The sequence below is a fragment of the Rutidosis leptorrhynchoides genome, chromosome 6 (assembly GCF_046630445.1).
Source record: "Rutidosis leptorrhynchoides isolate AG116_Rl617_1_P2 chromosome 6, CSIRO_AGI_Rlap_v1, whole genome shotgun sequence".
Lineage (NCBI taxonomy): Eukaryota > Viridiplantae > Streptophyta > Magnoliopsida > Asterales > Asteraceae > Rutidosis > Rutidosis leptorrhynchoides.
This window is the reverse complement of record NC_092338.1, coordinates 298,255,259-298,277,697: the sequence shown is the minus strand read 5'-3', so window position 1 is coordinate 298,277,697 and position 22,439 is coordinate 298,255,259. Positions and strand designations below refer to the sequence as shown.

General features: G+C 34.1%; 1 non-coding gene across 1 annotated transcript; it reads left to right on the top strand.

Moving 5' to 3' along the window:
• Positions 1-15,918: 15,918 nt before the first annotated feature.
• Positions 15,919-16,025, top strand: LOC139856501 (small nucleolar RNA R71). The gene has a single exon (XR_011761978.1). It is a non-coding gene; the product is annotated as a small nucleolar RNA R71 (small nucleolar RNA).
• The last annotated feature ends 6,414 nt before the right edge of the window (positions 16,026-22,439 follow it).

The window sequence follows — 22,439 nt, the reverse complement described above, 5'->3', positions numbered from 1 at the left end:
GCATCTATGTTTGACCGCGGTCAACATACATATGCCATAACGAATTGAGGTGTGCAAACTCATGGTTCACCGATGATATTTGGACATGATATAGTTTCTTCTAAAACTTATGCTATTTTATGAACTATATTGTGTAAAACCATTTTTAGGACATCCGGTTACAAGTTCCATGATACTACAATCATGGGGGCGAGTAGCTTGCTAATCGCCGACTGAGGCTTCGGTTTTCAGTTACCCTCAACCGGACTTTGAGGTTAAAACCGGAAAACTTGATTAGTGTAAAAACTAACATGACTATTTTTCAAAATATCAAAGGTTTTCCGCAAAGATCCTAATTTCCCTAAGGATCCAAATTTTCAAGAAATGTGGACTTTAAAACCCACATTTCGACTTTGGTGTGATTTCAATTCGCGTGTGTACTCCAAAGGTTTGTGTATACTCAAAACGCGTGCGTGTGTTACATTGTGAAATAAATAAAAGTGTGAGTGTGATTCGTGTGTGTTTTCAAAAATGTGTATGTTCATTGTAATATATTTTAGTTTTTGTAAGTCTTGCTTGAGGACAAGCAAGGTTTAAGTGTGGGGATTTGATAACGCAAAAATTATACATATTTGTTGTCGTTATTTCGATCCAATTTTGTATCATTTTGTATGTAATTGTTGTACTTGTGTATTGTAATAAGTTAAAATGTGTGTATAATCCATTGCGAGTGTTGAAGCGAAGATTTATGGAAAATATTACTGATTTTAGAAGATTCTGCGCACCTGCACCGTTTTGGCCATAACTCGGTCATACGAACTCGAAAAAGGGTGAATCCGGAGTCCAGACGTCCGTAACTCAGAGGTCTACAACATCATATTAGAAAATTACCTATAAACAGTACCAGATGCGGCGCATCTGCTTTAGATATGGCGCATCTGAGGCCAAAAATGTCCCGAAAGCATTAAATGCGGCGTTTCAGAGGCATACGGCGCATCAGTAAGGTCAGATGCGGTGCATCTCTTTTAGATGCGGTGCATCTGGGCATAAGACATCAAAAATGAGCTGGAAAATGACCTGTACGTGAGCTGGGTGGTAGGTAAGAAGGTGATGCGGCGCATTGGAGGCTGAAATACCTACTTTTCTTGCTATTTAAAGGGTCTAAACTCATTCTAAACATACACCACAATATAGATCAGTTCTAGTCCGAGAAGGGGGCTTCCCCCAGCCATTCTAAAGGGTTCTTCACCCTTTTTAGCATCAAGATTTAAGAACGGATCATATGCTACGATAGGTACTCTCGGTTTCAATTATTTTAGCGATACGATTATGAATTCCTATTGTTTCATTTCTATTATTGTAACCTTCATTATTATGATTGGCTAAAGCCTTGTGTGTTTACTTTAATGTAAGATTTATGGTTTGGGATTGTTCTATCTTTTAATGTTATTTAAGTTACTATGATGTTTGATTGAGTAAATTACCATGTCCAACCAAAAGAACCATAGTTATGCTAGTTTGGTACTTTCCTTCAATTACATAGATTGTTAACTACATGTGACACTAGGAACACAATCTATGCTTCAATACTTTTAGTATTCTAGACGGGTAAACATATACTTAATTGATGACTTTGCTATATGTTTAGATCGGTAATTGAATTAGTACTAGAACTACATAGTCATGAATTTACCTCAAGTGATTGTAGTAATTTAGGTTTTATGTGAGTTTAACCGAGTTGGGTCTAATTAATCTAATCAATCTAAATCAATTATGTTCTTCCATAGATCCGTTGTTGTAAGTATCCATTTACTCTAGTTCAATTATACAAGTTATGAATTGGTTTATGTGAGTTTATCAATGTTCATGGCTAGTACTTCAACACCTAGTGATTTAGACATCTACATGTGAGTGTAGGATGGTAATTGAATGGTAACTAGATTTTACAATAGTGTAGTTTATTTAGAGTGATCTTAATAAACTAGGTTTTATGTGAATTCAACCAAGGAAGAGTCTTATTGATTAAACATAGGTAAAGAAGAACTAATGACAAGGTTTATGTGAATTTACTAAGTTTATAGTTCTCATTTTATAGATATTGTGAGATTGATATGAACCATTTACTTGTAACTACAAAATAACGGGTTTAAGTATAAAAGAACAATCCTTATCATTTATCAAGCATTGAAGTAAACACCGCCTTCTCATCCTTGTTATTTATCTCATTTTATTTTCCGTTTGTTACTTAACAATTCTACAATTAAAACTCCCCTTTTTCTTAGAATAATTAACTATTTTTGAAGTCCTTAAAACAAACTTCTCCCTGTGGATCGAACTGGTCAATTTACTTGCTAGTTACTACATGATCGGGTTTTAGTTGCCTGTATTATGTGTTAATTATTAAGCATATTGTCTACATTTTAAAGGTTACGTTTTGACACATCAGGGTTTAACCTCCGTTTCCTTTGTACCACGGGTTTAAAATCTTCTTCCATTAGAATTTTGTGAGTACAATAAGCAGGGTTAATCTCTGGAATATCAGTTGTTTTCCAAGCAATTGCCTTTTTGTGGGTTTTTAAAACAGACATTAACCTACCCTTTTCGTCATCGGAAAGTTTTGATGAAATTATGACGGGTAATTGTGACATTCCTTGGAGATAATCATATTCCAAATGTTTCAGGAGTTCTTTAAGATCCAAGGTGGGTGGTTCTTCTAAGGAAGATTTTATCCGGAACGTATTACCATCGGTAATTTCTTCAAAAGGTTCATTTTCCCTGGGAATTTCTTCTTCTACGTATTCTTCATTAGTGAATACCTTCAACAGCTTGTCTAACTCTATATCGACATCAAAATCTTCACCTTCACCCATTGGGGTGAAATCTGAGGTGTCGATATTTAATAGTTCTTGTAGTTCTTCCTCAATACAACAATCAACAATGTCTATTTGGAAACATTCGCCATCAGGAGACATAGGGTGTTTCATAGCCTTATCTATGTTTAATATAATTCTATCCTCTCCCACACCTAACTGCGATTTTTCTCTTTTACGCGCACAATTGCGTCTGCAGTATTTAGAAAGGGACGTCCTAGAATTAGGGGAACCTTACTATCTTCTTCCATTTCAAGAACAACGCAATTAGCAGGAAAGATTAAGTGATTTACTTTAACCGGTAGGTTTTCAGCAATGCCAATAGGATAGTTGTAAGTTCTATCAGCTAATCGTATACACATCCTGGTTGGTTTTAAATTACCTAATTTCAATTTTAAGTATAAGGAGTGAGGAATAAGGTTAATGCTCACTCCTAAATCAGCTAATGCATCGTACATTACTGAATCTCCCATCAGACAAGGAATGATGAAACTTTCAGGTACTCCAAGCTTTGGTGGCAAATTTTGCTTTTGTAAAATTGCCGAGCATTCCTCATTAAGGAATGTGGTTAAAGCTTCTGCATATTTTCCTTTGTCAGCTATGAGATCTTTGATAAATCTTCCATAATTTGGCATACCCGCAAGAACATCTACAAGCGGTACATTTATGCAAATTTGCTTAATCATGTCAGCAAACTTGTTGCATTGTGCTTGTAATTTTTCTTTCTTCAAACGTTGCAGATATGGAATTGGAGGTTTGTATACCTTCAATGATGGTTGATTTTGAGTCTTTGGTGTACTTGTGGTTGGCATCGTATTTTCTTCCACCACAGGTTTGTTTTCTTGTGAAACATGAATAGGAGTGAGAGGCTTTGGAATCTCTGGGTTAATAGTTAACCCAGTTCGCGTAGTGATAGAATTAACTTGCGAAATATTACTTGAATTTTGAGTTTCCTTACCCTTAGGGTTTGGTTGCGTGTTGGATGGTAAAGTGCCCGATTGCCTTTCAGCAAGCAATTGGGATATTCTTCCCATATATCTTTCAAGGTTTTGAATTGACGCTTGATGATTCCTTTGTACTTGCTCGTTTCCCGTTTGGACTTGATGTAATTGTCTCTTTACTTGCTCATTCGTTTCTGATTGACTTTTGACAAAATTCATCATAACTTCTTCAAAGTTAGATATCTTCTCTACTGGTTGCGTGTTATGATTTTGTTGTTGATATGGTTGTTGTTGGAAATTTTATTGAGGTGGAAATGGAGGTTGGTTTTTATTGATAAAGCTAGGTGGTCCATTTCTTTGAAAAGCAAAATTCTTAGGGTTTTGATATCCTGGGTTTGCAGGTTGATAATTAGAATTTCCTCCTTGAAAATTGCCTTGTCTTTGATTGGCCATAAAATTAACTTGTGCTACTGAGTTCATTGGCCGATCATTGATATCACAATCTTTCGTGAAATGTGATTGTCCACAGATTGCACAGCCTACTTGCAATGCTAAAACTGTTGAATTTAGTTTCTCTATTTCTCTTCCAAACTTTTTGAATTAATTCGACAGTGAAGCTATGTATCACACCCCTAGTTAGGGCCTGGGTGAATGTGACTTTAATATCAAAAATACCAACATATTATTTAATGAGAACGACACTATATGATAAAAACAAACTTTATTGAGTACGCAGCGGAATGAAATAGACCGTCGTTACAAGAATGGAAATTACAAGAATGTAAATAAATACATAAATAATAAATGTGACTCTTTCTTCAAGTCCTAGAGTCCAAGTAGCATCACATAGAAGAGTAAGCTGATCAATCGTAACTTGAGACTAAACATGCTAAAGTGTCAACCAAAAAAGTTGAGTGAAGTTCATAGGTTTAACAAAATAGTTGACCGTTGTTTAGACCACAAGATTTTTATTTAAAAAGTAGATCTCGCAGGGATCTAAAAGTAGTGCCAAATTTGTGATATTTAGACTAAACAGTTTCAAAGTTTGCCCCGTGACAAGTTGTACTGTCCTTGTCGGTTTGAATCATTATTAAGTAATACAATGACTTGGTCAAATGTATCGGGGACATTACTCCCGATAGGCCTGCCCCCAATAATTAAGAATGCATTATGTAAAAGCAATTAAAAATATCACAGTGGGGACTTGCAGGACATAGCCAGGTATAGCACAGTTTTATAGTTGGTACTTGTGTCTAAGTTGTAAATATTAAAAGAAGCATGTGACTCACCCCAGTAAGTTTAAATAAATTACACAATAGTAAGTGGGGCTATGAAGTTTACCTTAGTAAGTAGGAGAGAGTTTGTTATTCCTCGGATAAGAAGAGTTGGATGAATGTGAGCAGAAAGTCAACCTAATGACATTTAAGAGTAGTTAAATGTTCACCCAAGTTTAAGTTAAGTATGCAAGTGTTTAAGTGTAGTTTGTTTTACTAAGTTCCCATTCTTAGTAAGTTTTCATTTTTAGTAAGTTAGTGTTGAACACTAGTGAGTTGTTCTTAATAAGTCCACCACTTATTAAGTGTGTAGGTGACTAGGTGTTGTTCACTTAGTGAGTGTATGATTACTATAGCCGGGTTTGATATTGTGCACCATACCCAAACATCTATGCCACCACCGAGTCACTCGAATGATCTATTGTTACCGGTCGGCCCAGGATATCTTGACCAGAATCTAAGTCTTGGCATTTGAGATCCACAAGCGTCCCGTAATGGTACCAACGATCACCCTAGGCCATAAGTAGCGTAGACGTTCGAGTAATTTCACATTTTCATGTATGTTATAATCTTATAATATAAGTATTACAATATAAGTAGTACATTATAAGTGTTAGTAGTAGTATAGGTGTATAAGTGTTAGGTAGTGGTATGCAGTATATATAGTAGTATTAAGGTTTAGTAGTATTAAATGTTTTAAATAGTATTTAAGTAGTATTAGGTTTAGGGTTTAGTAAAGTAATGATTAGATTTAATGATTAAATGATTAGGTTTAGTAATTATTATTATATGATTAGGGTTTAAGTAATTAATGATTAATAATTATGATATGATTAGGTAATGATTATTATATAATTAGGGTTATATAATAAATTTTTAGGGTTTAGGGTTTCATATTATTTAATGTTTATGTACATGTAGTATGTATATGTCGTGTATATATGTATGTATGTATAGGGGTTTATATATATATATATATATATATATATATATATAGCCGTATATATGTGTATGTATTATATTTATATTTTTTTACAATTAATAAACATGAGAAATAACATAAACATGATTAGGGTTTTAGGGTTTTGAAGATCTAAACATTTTTTTTTAAACCGTATATGTATGTGTATGTATATGTTTATATATATATATTTTTTTATATATGTATATGTATACGTAGTATATGTATATATATATTTTGTATATTTTTAACAAAATTACATACATGTTAATGATCCAAATAATTAGGGTTTAAAGATTCAACAAAATTTCCTTTTTTTTTACAATCGTGTATATGTATATGCATATTGTTTATATTTTTTTTACATGAACAATATGAATATTAAGATTAAGAATGAATATGATTATGAATATAAACATGAATCGAAAGATATAATTTAAAAGATTTGGATCAAGGGTTATACCTTGATGATGGATGATGAAGATTAACAAGAAAAGATGAATATCACTTGAAGATGAAGATCTAATAACCCGAATAACGAAGAACACGCTTGAAGATCTTGATGAACACGAAGAACAAGCCAGGAAAACAATAAGTAATTAACCAAAACTTCAAAAAGGTGGTGGTGGTGTTGTGGTGGTGGTTTGGCCGTGAGCCAAGAGAGAAAGAGGGAGGAGATGATTGTTTTTGTGAGGTTATTATGAATGAGAGAATGGGATGAGAAAAATGATAACCTAGCACCTCCTTTTATTGTTGAGATTAGGTCATTCTAGAACTAGGTTTAGGTTATAATACTTGGAGCAAAAGTTAGAAATTAAAGTTAGGTTAATGAGGGTTATCTTGGCCGATTTTTAACAAGGGCAAAATAGTCTTTTTGCCCTCCCTAGGTCACGGCTAGGGTTAGGAGAAAGGGAGTGGATCATTTTCAGTTTAGACCCTGTAGTTTGGTTTGGTTAAAATGGTTCCTTATAAGTTCAAGTTTAAATGTTTAAAGGCTACAAGTTTTAGAGTTTTACATTTTGTTCATGGAAGTTAATAAGCTTTTATTTTTCATCTGTTATTAACTTGTAAATTATTGCACAAAGTTAATTAATATGTTTTATAACTCTTAACACTTAACAATTGTTGATTAAAGTTTAATCATTAAGTTTTAATTATATTGTTTGGGAATTTAATATGGAATGGAAATATGAGGGTCGTTATAGTACTTCCCCGTTATTAGAAACTTCGTCCCGACGTTTTAAGTAGACTTCTCGGATGCATCAGTGTTTGAGAAGAGATGGGGATATTTCCGTATCATTTGGTCTTTGCGTTCCCATGTATATTCGGTGCCTCTACGCGAATTCCAATGGACTTTAACGATAAGTATGTTGCTTTTACGTGTTTGTTTGACCTCTTCATTCATGATTTCTATAGGTTCTTCAATGAAGTGCATTTGCTCATCAATGCGGATATCATCCAAAGGAATAACAAGTGTGTCATCAGCAAGACACTTTTTAAGATTCGAGACATGAAAAACATCATGTACTTGGCTAAGTTCAGTTGGTAGTTCTAATCGGTATGCCATGGGACCGACTCTCTGAGTGATTGTGAAAGGTCCAACATAACGTGGACTGAGTTTACTTCGTTTACCAAAGTGGACGACACCTTTTCAAGGGGATACTTTCAACATGACTTTATCTCCAGCTTGGAATTCTATATCCTTCCGATGCTTATCAGCATAGCTTTTTTTTCGGCTGCGGGCAGTTTCTAATCGTTGCTTAATCTGGACGATCTTTTCGGTAGTTTCATGAATGTTAAATGTCTGTCCTCTAATTCATCCCAGCACAATGGGGATCTACATTTTCGTCTGTATAAAGCTTCAAAAGGTGCAGCTTTAATGCCAGAGTGATAACTATTGTTGTAGGAAAATTCAGCTAAAGGTAGATGTCTATCCCATCCTTTGCTGAAATCGATTGCACAAGCACGTAGCATATCTTCCATTGTTTGGATGGTTCGTTCACTTTGACCATCAGTTTGCGGATGATAGGCTGTACTCATGTCGAGTTGAGTTCCAAGAGCAGATTGCAAAGTTTTCCAGAATTTAGAAACGAATCGACTGTCGCGATCAGAAATAATTGAGATAGGAACTCCATGACGTGAGACAATTTCTTTAATATAGAGTTGTGATAATTTCTCCATCTTGTCGGTTTCCTTGATCGGTAAGAAATGTGCAGATTTAGTAAGACGATCAATTATGACTCAAATAGTATCGTTACCGTTTGAAGTCTTAGGAAACTTAGTAACGAAATCCATAGTGATACATTCCCACTTCCACTGCGGGATATCGGGTTGTGTCAACAGACCAGAAGGCTTTTGATGTTCAGCCTTAACTTTCAAACAAGTGAGACACTTACTAACATAAGTAGCAATGTCGGCTTTCATGTTAGGCCACCAGTAGAATTCCTTCACATCGTGGTACATCTTACTGGAACCGGAATGAATAGAGTACCTAGTCTTATGAGCTTCGTCCAAGACTAGATCACGGAGATTACCGAAGCGAGGAACCCAAATTCTGTTACTAAAGTACCGTGTACCATTAGCTTTCACTTGGAGTTGGTTCTCGAAACCGATAGGTCCTTCACCTTCGATATGTGTTGGTTTAATAGCTTCAAGTTGAGCTTCACAGATTTGTGATATAAGATTCGATTTGATTTTCAGGTTTAAAGCACGAACACGTCTAACATTGTCTTTTCGACTAAGGGCATCGGTAACTACATTTGCTTTTCCAGGATGATATCGAAGTTCACAATCGTAGTCATTTAATAACTCAATCCAATGCCTTTGCCTCATGTTTAATTGCTTCTGGTCAACGATATGCTGCAGACTTTTATGATCAGTATACACTGTGATTCTAACCCCATAGAGGTAACGACTCCACATCTTTAGTGCAAATACCACGGCTCCTAATTCCAGGTCATGTGTGGTATAGTTCTTCTCATGTTTCTTCAACTGTCTAGATGCATAGGCAATAACCTTTTCACTTTGCATTAAAACACAACCAAATCCTTGCTTTGAGGCATCGCAGTAAACAACAAAATCGTCAGAGCCTTCAGGTAAAGATAGAATTGGGGCTGTGGTCAATTTCTCCTTCAGAATCTTGAAAGCAGATTCCTATTCTTCGGACCACTCAAACTTCTTCCCTTTGTGAGTTAACTTTGTAAGGGGTTTAGCAAGGAGGGAAAAATCTTTTATGAATCTTCGATAATAACCGGCAAGTCCCAAAAATTGACGAATATGCTTCGCAGTCTTTGGTATCTCCCAGTTCTGAATAGCGGTAATCTTAGCTGGATCGACATGTATTTCGTTACTATCAACAACATGTCTGAGGAATTGTACGGTTTTGAACCAAAACTCGCACTTTGAAAACTTAGCATAGAGTTGTTCCTTGCGTAAGAGTTCAAGAATTATGCGCAAATGCTGCTCATGTTCCTTCTCACTCTTTGAGTAGATTAAGATATCGTCAATGAAATTAATGAATTTTTTTTCGAGATATGGTTTACAGACACGATTCATAAGATCCATGAATACGGCAGGAGCATTAGTTAAGCCAAAAGGCTTGATACAAAATTCATAGTGCCCATAACGAGTATGAAAAGCAGTCTTAGGAATATCGGATTCCTTGACCCTAAGTTGGTGATAACCGGACCTCAGATCAATTTTTGAATAAACACTCGACCCTTGAAGTTGGTCAAATAGATCATCAATACGTGGTAATGGATAGCGGTTCTTGATAGTAAGCTTGTTGAGTTCACGGTAATCAATACACATCCTCAACGTACCATCTTTCTTTTTAACGAATAGAATAGGAGCTCCCCATGGGGACGAGCTTGGATGAATGAAACCTTTATCCAACAGTTCTTGGAGTTGGTTGGAAAGTTCCTTCATTTCGGAAGGTGCTAAATGGTATGGTGCTTTAGCAACAGGAGCAACACCAGGAGATAAATCAATCTGAAATTCAACTTGTCGAGGAGGTGGGAAACCAGTAAGATCTTCAGGAAATACATCAGGATAATCTCTAACCACTGGCACGTCATCAATAAGCTTTTCCTTCGGTCTGACTATCTTAACATGGGCTAATATCGCAGGATAACCTTTCATAAGGTATTTACAGGTTTTGATGCAAGAAATGATGTTGAGCTTGGAACCACTCTTGTCACCTTGAATGACGAGAGTCTCTCCATTTCCCAACTGAATGTTAATGGTCTTATCGAAACACAAGATTGCAGCATGTAATGGATGTAACCAGTCCATTCCGACTACGACATCGAAACTTGCTAACTCGACCAGCAAAAGGTCAATCTTAAATTCTTGGTCCGCTAGCTTTAGATTCCAGTTTTTACATATGTAATCAACTTTCATAACTTTTCCGTTTGCTACCTCTACTAGTCGTTTAGTTTCTAGGGGTTGTGTTTTCTCAACGAATAAGGTACAAAATTCACTAGACACGTAACTTTTATCAGCACCCGTATCGAATAAAATGTTTGCGTAGCAATTATTGAAAAGAAACGTACCCGTAATGACTTCATCTTCCTCACGGGCTTCCTCTGCCGTTATGACAAAAGCACGGCTCTTCGCATTGGTGGTATTGGCTCCAGTAGCAGGGGTATCTTTCTTCTTCGGGCAGTGAGGACTAATATGCCCCTTCTCTTCGCAGGTGTAACAAGTCGGAGGAGCTTTAGCAGGAACAACAGCTTTATCTTTCGGAGGAGTCTTACAAGTCTTAGCTACATGTCCCACTTTCTTACATAAAGAACAAGTAGCAGTGCACCGCCCTGGGTGGTGCTTTCACAACGAGCACAATAGGGCTTAGTCCCTATATAACTGGTCCTAGTACTATCAGCAGGCTTCTTAGCAATATTCTGGTTTGAACCCTGAGACGGCTCAAATTTTCTTTTACCATCACTACTCTTAGTATCAACTTGCTTACTAGCCAAAGCTCTTCTTCTTTTGGCCATCATCAGATTTTGAGCCATGAGAATCATGTCATCAAGGGTAACTTTCTCAGCAGCGATAACATTTCCCTGAACATCCCCAGGGAGACCTTCAATGTACCTTTCGATCTTTCTCGGCTCAGTAGGAAATATTTCGTGACACAAGGTAGAAAGCTCAAGAAAACGATTAGTGTAGCTTTCAATGTCGGTACCCTTAACTTTGAGTTCCCAGAACTTGGCTTCAAGCTTTTGGACTTGACTTCTAGGACAAAACTTAGTAACCATCATGCCTTTAAGTTCATCCCATGGGGTTGCATTAGCATTATCGATTCCCACAGACTTAGTATGAGCGGTCCACCAAGTCAGAGCATTGCTAGCTAATGAACTAGTGGCATATTTAACTCGGTCATTGTCCCCGTAGTTGCAAACACAGAAGATGGACTCTAGTTTTTTGAACCATCGGACTAGTTCAATGGCCTATTCACTTCCCTTGAAAGCGGGAGGGTTGCAGTTCATAAAGTCCTTGTAAGAACAAGGTTTTGGTTGATTGTTAACATGATTAGGTTGGACGTTGCCTTGGGCGGCAACAAGTAATTATTGAAATTGCTCATTAGTCAACACAATGTTGTTAACGGTAGGTGTTTGAGCCATGATGCTTCACTACATAAAAGTGAACATGACTTTGATAAGTTGACAAGTTATAAGTTTGAGCAATTACAAGTATGATAAAGATAAAGTATTGATATCAACATGATATAAATTAAACACTTTATATTATTAGAAACGAGGCATTAAATAAGTCTTTTTACTACACGAGTTGAATATAGAAATAGTTTTAGGGAAAGCCTTTACATAATTAGGAAATAAAAGAATGGAAAAACAAAACAAATGTCGGGTTCACTTCTTCTTCTCAGCCTCCTTCATAAACTTCTCCACTTTTTCATTCTTCGCCTTTTGCTTCTCGTAAAGGAACTCGAGATTATCATAGAGATTAGTAACACTACTATTGACTACATTGCATTCGTAGTCTCTTAGAGCAATTTGGTGTTTGACAATGTTTTCCTCCATCTTCAATCTAAAGTTGACATCTTCTCTCAAATGAGCGACTGATTGCTTCCCCCATCGGGCACTTCTTTCACTTTCATATTTCACCAACTTTATCCCTTTCTTTAACTCAGCATTCTCCTCCAATAGTTTCTTGATCGCTAGGTCTTTTTCATCCATTCGAGCCTCGACCATTGCTACATGGCAAAGCAAGCCATCAAAGTTCTTCTCGGTAGTCTTTCGCAGATTCGTTATTTCACACATGGCTTTATAGTAATCGTAGGAAGGAGATCGGGCTCTTTTCTTAGACGGGCCATCTTCTTTAAAATCAGCAGGGCGTTTCCCTTTACTTTTTGATCTTGGAGTCGGGTGGTATTTGGGAGACTTAGATGAATCTTGGAGAGTGTTTGGACTGTAGTTCAATGGTGGTGAGTCAGGACCATAAAGAGGGCTTCGGACTGGCCTTGCAGTTGAAGAGTATCCAATATCTTCTTCGGTGGCAGGTTTGAAGTGAGCCATTACTTCAGATGGTTTGAAGAGAGTTGTTTTGTTGGTTTGATTAACACTTGACATCCTAACATTAGGAAAGAGACCTTGATTAGAATTTTAAGCCAAGATTATTAAAGCAAAGTTGTTAAGATTATAAGGCAATCCTAAGTGCTTTAAGTCTAAGGCAGGAAAGGTTATAGTTTCCTAGATTGCTAAAGCACCCTAGCTAGCAAGTAAGGCACACATAAAGATGCAATCCTGGTTCTATATAACATCCTGGTTATGCTCTGATACCAATCTATCACACCCTCAGTTAGGGCCTGGGTGAATGTGACTTTAATATCAAAAATACCAACATATTATTTAATGAGAACGACACTATTTGATAAAAACAAACTTTATTGAGTACGCAGCGGAATGAAATAGACTGTCGTTACAAGAATGGAAATTACAAGAATGTAAATAAATTCATAAATAATAAATGTGACTCTTTCTTCAAGTCCTAGAGTCCAAGTAGCATCACATAGAAGAGTAAGCTGATCAATCGTAACCTGAAACAAAACATGCTAAAGTGTCAACTAAAAAGGTTGAGTGAAGTTAATAGGTTTAACTAAATAGTTGACCGTTGTTTAGATAAGTAGATCTCGCAGGGATCTAAAAGTAGTGCCAAGTTTGTGATATTTACACTAAACAGTTTCAAAGTTTGCCCCGTGGCAAGTTGTACTGTCCTTGTCTGTTTGAATCATTATTAAGTAATACAATGACTTGGTCAAATATATCAGGGATGTTACTCCCGATAGGCCTACCCCCAATAATTAAGAATGCGTTATGTAAAAGCAATTAAAAATATCACAGTGGGGACTTGCAGGACATAGCCAGGTATAGCATAGTTTTATAGTTGGTACATGTGTCTAAGTTGTAAATATTAAAAGAAGTATGTTTCTCACCCCAGTAAGTTTAAATAAATTGCACAATAGTAAGTGGAGCTATGAAGTTCACCTTAGTAAGTAGGAGAGAGTTTGTTATTCCTCGGATAAGAAGAGTTGGATGAATGTGAGCAGAAAGTCAACCTAATGACATTTAAGAGTAGTTAAATGTTTGCCCAAGTTTAAGTTAAATATGCAAGTGTTTAAGTGTAGTTTGTTTTACTAAGTTCCCATTCTTAGTAAGTTTCCATTTTTAGTAAGTTAGTGTTGAACACTAGTGAGTTGTTCTTAATAAGCCCACCACTTATTAAGTGTGTAAGTGACTAGGTGTTGTTCACTTAGTGGGTGTATGATTACTATAGTCGGGTTTGATATTGTACACTATACCCAAACATCTATGCCACCGCCGAGTCACTCGAATGATCTATTGTTACCGGTCAGCCCAGGATCTCTTGACCAGAATCTAAGTCTTGGCATTCGAGATCCACAAGCATCCCATAATGGTACCAAGGATCACCCTAGGCCATAAGTAGCGTAGACGTTCGAGTAATTTCACATTATCGTGTATGTTATAATCTTATAATATAAGTACTATAATATAAGTAGTACATTATAAGTGTTAGTAGTAGTATAGGTGTATAAGTGTTAGGTAGTGGTATGTAGTATATATAGTAGTATTAGGGTTTAGTAGTATTAAATGTTTTAAATAGTATTTAAGTAGTATTAGGTTTAGGGTTTAGTAAAGTAATGATTAAATTTAATGATTAAATGATTAGGTTTAGTAATTATTATTATATGATTAGGGTTTAAGTAATTAATGATTAATAATTAAGAAATGATTAGGTAATGATTATTATATAATTAGGGTCATATAAATAAATGTTTAGGGTTTAGGGTTTCATATTATTTAATGTTTATGTACATGTAGTATGTATATGTCGTGTATATATGTATGTATATAACAGGATATATATATATATATATATATATATATATATATATATATATATATATATATATATATATATATATATATATATGTATGTATGTATGTATATATGTAGCCGTATATATGTATATGTATTATATTTATATTTTTTTTACAATTAATAAACATGAGAAATAACATAAACATGATTAGGTTTTTTGGGTTTTGAAGATCTAAACATTTTTTTTTTAAAACCGTATATGTATGTGTATGTATATGTTTATATTTTTTTATATATGTATATGTATACGTGGTATATGTATATATATATTTTGTATATTTTTAACAAGTTTACATACATGTTAATGATCCAAATAATTAGGGTTTAAAGATTCAACAAAATTTTTTTTTTTTTTTTTAACAATCGTGTATATGTGTATGCATATTGTTTATATTTTTTTTACATGAACAATATGAATATTAAGATCAAGAATGAATATGATTATGAATATAAACATGAATCAAAAGATAGAATTTAAAAGATTTGGATCTAGGGTTATACCTTGATGATGGATGATGAAGATTAACAAGAAAAGATGAATATCACTTGAAGATGAAGATCAAATAACCCGAATAACGAAGAACACGCTTGAAGATCTTGATGAACACGAAGAACAAGCCCGAAAAACAAGAAGTAATTAACCAAAACTTCAAAAAGGTGGTGGTGGTGTTGTGGTGGTGGTTTGGCCGTGAGCCAAGAGAGAAAGAGGGAGGAGATAATTGTTTTTGTGAGGTGATTATGAATGAGAGAATGAGATGAGAAAAATGATAACCTAGCACCTCCTTTTATAGTTGAGATTAGGTTATTCTAGAACTAGGTTTAGGTTAGAATACTTGGAGCAAAAGTTACAAATTAGCGTTAGGTTAATGAGGGTTTTCTTGGCCGATTTTTAACAAGGGCAAAATAGTCTTTTTGCCCTCCCTACGTCATGGCTAGGGTTAGGAGAAAGGGAGTGGATCTTTTTTGTTTTAGACCCTGTAGTTTGGTTTGGTTAAAATGGTTCCTTATAGGTTCAAGTTTAAATGTTTAAAGGCTACAAGTTTTAGAGTTTTACATTTTGTTCACGGAAGTTAATAAGCTTTTATTTTTCATCTGTTATTAACTTGTAAATTATTGCACAAAGTTAATTAATATGTTTTATAACTCTTAACACTTAACAATTGTTGATTAAAGTTTAATCATTAAGTTTTAATTATATTGTTTGGGCATTTAATATAGAATGGAAAAATGAGGGTCGTTATACTATGGTTGTGTTGTTGTCTTCATTTTCTTCAAGGCTTACTACCGTCCTTCTAGGTTGTTGATCTCTAAACGGTGTCCATTCAAAAGTATGAACTGACGTGTCTTCTTACATGTCATACGCTTGATTTGGTGATTTGTACATAATTACTCCTCCAGCGGAGGAATCTAATATACCACGAGTATGTTCATCAATACCACGATAAAAAGTTTGTACTATTTTCCCTTTTTGCAATCCGTGTTGCGGACAATTTTGTAACATTCTTTTTAATCTTTCCCATGCATCATAAAGAGTTTCATCCGCCTTTTGTTTAAAAGTGGTGATTTCAGTTCTAAGTCTTTCGGCTTTTGCCGATGGGAAAAATTGGGTAATGAATTTATCTCTTAATTCATTGAAAGTTTTGATAGAATCAGGTTTTGATGCTTTCAACCATGCTTTTGCGTCTCCGATTAACGAGTATGGAAAAGTTCTTAACTTAAATGCATCTGAAGAAACATCTTTGGTTTTGTACAGTTCACTTAAATCTTCAAAAGCTTCTAGATGTTCTATCGAATTATTATTAAGTCTTCCGTCAAATTGTTTCTCACGTACCATGTGCATAAATTGCCCCTTGACTTCCCAGTTTTCAGCCTCAATTTCAGGTCTTCTTATAGGTGCAAGAGCGAGAGGGGGAACAGTTTGTCTGATATGCCACATCGGTAGATCATTTGGATCAGGTGTTTCTTCAGCCATTTCTTCTTTAATGACGATGGTTTCAGATTCAGTTTTGATTTCTGGTTGACCACTAGTGTATCCTACTTGTTTTTTGATATTTTTCGGTGTTTTCGGTTTACTAGTACTACCTAATTTTTTTTGTTTTTCCTGTTTTAATCTTTTGATCAAGCCTCTTTCAGGTTCTGAATTAAGTGCAACGAGTTTAGGATTTCCTGAACGAGTCATACAATTACAAAATTGTATGTAGTCTTGAAGGATTTATTCACTAAGTGTATAAACATTGAACTTTCTTGAAAATGAATTTTCACGAAAGGATCGAATAACTAAAAACAAATAAAAACCTTTAAACAAACAGGCGTTTTTCCAATTTTTCCCACGTTTTGAATAGCCAAAAGATGTAGCAGGTTGCCAGGACCCTTTAAATCAGAAATCCACAACTCGCCACTAACAAATCCAACTATTACTACGAATCAGAAAAATTATCTATTTATTTAACTGCCAACTTTCCCCGGCGGCGGCGCCAAAAAGTTGATGTGCGTGATCGTGTCCTTTTATTTTGTTCGGATTTGGATTGAATTTATTACACGAATTGGTTGTGATTATATATCGTTTTTATGATTTCGTATTAATTTCACACATATAGGTAACTAGTCCTATTCGTATAGTAATAGTTCGTTGGTAAATCCAGTTCGTTCCACAGGGAGATTGCATTTTCAAGATTTTTAATTGCTAAAAGTTAAACTATTAAAACGGGGGATTTTGGATTAGGCTTTAATAGAACTAAAACGAAATAACTAAATTAATGAAACTAAATAAAACTACAATTTATACTAATTTGTAAAAAATAGAGAAATAAGATTTTTCATGGCAATATAGTAAAATAGTAAAAAAGTAATTAAAATTTACTATATGGTAAAAAGTAAAATTGGTGAGATTTAAACTAAAGTAAAGTAGTAGCTACTAAAATATGTCCCCTCTGAATTATGGATTGTTTTTAAGTCCGATTACGATGTTTTAATATATAACTTTATATTTTACCTTTTGGTTTATAAAGTTTTAACTAACTAAAATTAAATCTAAATTTCGTTAGATCTCGTTTTAGCGAATTAAATTATACCCCGACTATTCAAATTGAGATTTAATCCGGTTTTAACTTTCGCTAATACCAAAATTATAACGGTATTCCCTTTTTATAATTACACGATTATATAAACTATAATATTACCCAAATCACCGAATCACACTTCTAAATTGTTGTCAATAATTTGTCCATATGTCCGTCTAGGTCACTGAGGTGTTGAAGCACAATTTATGTAAATTTAATTAACTTTCGCTTATCAATTTAATAAATTATGTGAAAGGGGTGAAAATATTAAATTATATAACGATGGGTCAGTGATTAAACTCAATATTAAAAATAGTCAAAGTTACATCGTAATATTATAAATGATTCAGTCCATTTGTCCAGAGGTTCTACATTTTAGTCACCACTATGGGTATGTAGTTGGACATTATAACGGCATAAAAATATAAATTATATAAAGTGGACATGATAACAATAATAATAATAATAAACGATAATAATAATAAATAATAAATAATAAATAACGATAATAACGATGATAATAATAAATATTACGATAATAATAATAATAATAATAACAATAATAATAATAATAATAATAAAAATAGTAATAATAACGATAATAATGATACGTGAAAATAAAGTTGGGACGTGGAGACTTATAGCGAGTTGGAACGGTAAAAAGCGATATTATTAGCGTATCGTTACACGGACAAAGCTCTGACTTAAAACCCGTAAATTAAACGTTACAACACCCAAACTAATCTTAACTTAAACTTAAAATAATAAATAATAAATAAATATTATATTATATATATATATATATATATATATATATATATATATATATATATATATATATATATATATATATATATATATATGTATGTATGTATGTATGTATGTATGCGAGAGAGATTGAATAAAATGGTGTAATGGATTCGGCAGAAGCTCGTGCGTTTTATAGGCAGATTTTGATTTTGGCTGCTCCGTGATCGTGGAGGTTTTACCCTCTGCAGCTCCGCGATCGTGGAGGTCTTGATTCCACCTCACAAATTTTTGGCCACTAGCTTTGTCGACATAATATTTATTTATATAATATATATACAATTTATATAATTATATATATATTATGTTATATTATTGTGCATAGTTGACTTGTAATTTTAGGTCCGTTGTCTCGCGCGTTGATGCTCGATTTATGTCTCGGTTCTGGATTTTCAAACGTCTTTTCGTATGCTTAGATATCTTGTATTTTGCGTTCCGCAACTTGTACTCTTGTCAATATTTAGACGTTAATCATCAATAAATTGAACCACTTGGATTGTATCTTGTATGTTTGAGCTTTTTGAACGTTTGCGTCTTCAAATCTTCGTTTTCTTCTTTTGTCTTCGTACTTATTTAGTATAAATGATTATTACTTAAAAATAGAATAATTTACAACTAAAACTTTACATATTGGAACGATATTGCATCTAAATATATGATTGTTTTAAGCAATATCATCCATGAATATCATACATATCACCATTCATCAAGAAATTCATCGTGTAAAGAATATGCTTCCAAAAAGAATACTCACCTCATCAACCCGTGATGGCTATCCCTCTTCTACCTCCATGCCCCCAAGACAGCTATTTTCTTCAATTCCAAATAATGATCGTCAATTCTAAGTATAGGGTTAAGGTGGGTGTGCCAAAGCTAGGGGACTGGGTACCCCTATCTTTATTGGTCACCCCTGGCTCGGGATGACTGGCACTCATCAAGCTTTCTATAACAACTCTATGGTTTCTCTCATAGTAGGGCGAAAGCATTGATGGAGGTTCGTGAAATTAGGGCCCCACATGGCTAAATAAGAGAGTTCGTCAATTCCAAATTTTGAAGCACTAGGAAGACTTTAACTTCCTTAAAAAGGATTGAGCTAGACTTGGGAGACTTTACTCCCATGCTTGGAACACACATAACTTGGAAGACTTTACTTCCAAGTTTAGAAGACTTGACTTTCAAAATGAGACATTGGGAGGACTTGAATCTCCCGGGAGTGTCAAAGCTTGAAGCTTTTATTCACTCATCTACTTAAAGGTAGGAATTAGTTACTACATTTCCATTAATCGAATGCACAAGTGTGCCATAGCTTTTGGCTATGGTGTGTGTTGTCTAGTAATACTAGCATAAAGCCATTGCTCTTCATCAAGAAGATAGCACACGGTGAAGCTCAGTGGCTCCTCTTCCCACGGTATGATACATCGATTGAAACATCATGAAATGATGAGACAACCAGTGTCAATATGAAATGGTGTGGATTAGGAAGTCTCCCACATCAAGTAAAACGAAATTCGAGAGACTTGACTCCCTATAATAGATGGACTAGATTCATCCGGAAATGTTAAAGCATAAAGCTTTAGACACTTGATTTTGGTGCACATGCATGAAAGACTTTAACTTTCAAGCACAAGTTTGATTTTTCTCAAGATTTTATCATTTTCGCACAAAATCATATGAAAAGTGAAAGACTTTACTTTCACTTTGTGAATTGCAAGAATGAAACAAAAGGAAGACTTTACTTCCTTAAGTTTTGAAAAACAAGGAAAAGACTTTACTTTTTCCAAAAATTTTGAAAATCTTACAAGTTTTAACCATTTTAGTGTTTATGATATGAATTAATGTAATGGTTAAAAACTTGTTCCAAAAATAGTTCAACATTGCAAGCTTGAAACCTTGATGCAATGCCCTCATTTCATTAAAATGATAGAATAAGTGAAAATGAGGAGCATTTTGAAATAGAAAAGATGAGAGAAAAGAAAGTAAAAACCAGTTAAGATCAAACGATCTTTGTTGTCACCATTCGAGAAACTTAATCACCAAAGAATACAAGTCTATGAGCTTGATACCTGAACTTAATGCCAGGCTTGGATCAATCATCAAAAGGTGTATCATGCCACTAAGAACCACAACAAGCAAGAAAATACAAACAACTACAAGAATATCCATGCACGCCCATTGTTAAATTATTACAAACATAGAGATGATCATGTGTAAGAGTAGCAATATAAGTATACTACCTCTCACCAAGTCGATAATTCCAAGTTTCACACACACACAATTATCGCATTAAGTTAAGTTACATGCCAAATCATAAGATCAATTGTACACAAACCATGATGAAGATTAATTACCGAATAACCATTTAGTGTTGGCTTGACATCTAGACGTGCCTCCAAATGCACTCATGATAACCCAAGCGATCCATGGGCATCTCCTACGACTCATTGAAATTGACTTTTAAGAACTTCACAATTCAAGTCACGCAGTGGCCACCAACACTTGGGAGCTCCGACTTCTCGCCACTTGCGTCGAATAGATAACTCGCGATAAGGTTGAGAATGTGAATGTGATTTTTCTTGTGGATCATCGAATCAACCAAATATCGAACATTTTCATCTTATCAACATCCTTCGTTCGGTGGAAGATCGATTGAGCGAAGAATCTTTGGATGTAACGAAATATGGGGCTTTTGAGTGCACTAGGAACTTGATTAGCGGGGGTTAGCTTAACATGACTAATTTCACTCCACACTTGCTTGGGATCAAACTCATTTGGGTTAAAGGTTTCACTTTTTGCTAAGTATGTGAAGGTGGAATCGGGATGAGAATCTGTGTAGAGACCTAGGCAAGCCATGAATTGGGTCATGCTCATTTGCCATTCTGCACTCCCTAGCCTGAATGTGAGGTAGTTGTAGAGCCATGGAGAGCCGACCTTGAAATTAACCCTCAGAGTTGCTAAGAACTCACGGGTTAGCAACGGGTAGACACTTTCTTTCATGTAAAGGAGGAACGCCCATGGGCGCATAACCTTATTACCCTCTTCAACCGTGAACGTATTCCGAATCTGATGACCAAAACCCGCCAAATCAAAGTCATTCCAATTGATGTACTTGGTCGGACATACCGTCATGTGAAGCTTATTAACCACTTGATCTTGAATTGTTTCATCCTTTAGAAGCACTTGTAACCATTCATGAGCATCGGTGGATCTTGCATATGTGACGACCCGGAAATTTCTGACCAAATTTAAATTTAATTTTTATGTGATTTCGACACAATAAGAAAAGTCTATAATGTTGAGACTCGAAAATTTTAGAACAGTTTACATAAATTCATTTAACCTTTAACTGTTTCGACGATTCACGAACTATTGTCTGTAAATAAATATGTATATATAAAAATAAATATAAGAGTATATATAATACTTTGCATAAATAAAATACACATTAATTAATTTGAATTAAAAATATAAAACAGAATAATTAAGTACAAGTAAAATGAATAAATATAAACATGTATATGAATTTATTATGAATCTATATGTATATATATGATTTCTATTAATAATTATTATATTGCAATATATGTACATATATAAAATATATAAATATTTAATTTCTAATAAATGTTTTTATAAGATATATAATATAAATACTAAATGTTACATAGTTAATAAAATATAATTTCTACATATAAAATTGACATACAAGTTAAAATATAATTGATATATTTAAATTACTTACATTAAAATAAATGTTAATATCTAAAAATCAGTATTAATAATATTTTATATAAAAATGAAATTTGATATATTTATATTGCTATCATTATTAATATTATATTCATTAGTAATATTAAGATTATTATAGCTAGTGTTATTATTTATATCATTAATAAGATTATTATAATCATTGTTATTAATTAAATTTATTATTGTTAGTCTTAATGTTATCAGTTATCATACTAGACCCTTTATCAAAAATTTTATTATTATTATTAATATTATTATTGTAATATTAATAATAGTAACATATTTATATATGTAATTAACAAGATTTATAAATTATATACATATAATCAGATATATAAATACAGATTTATATAAATACATATATATATGTGTGAAATACT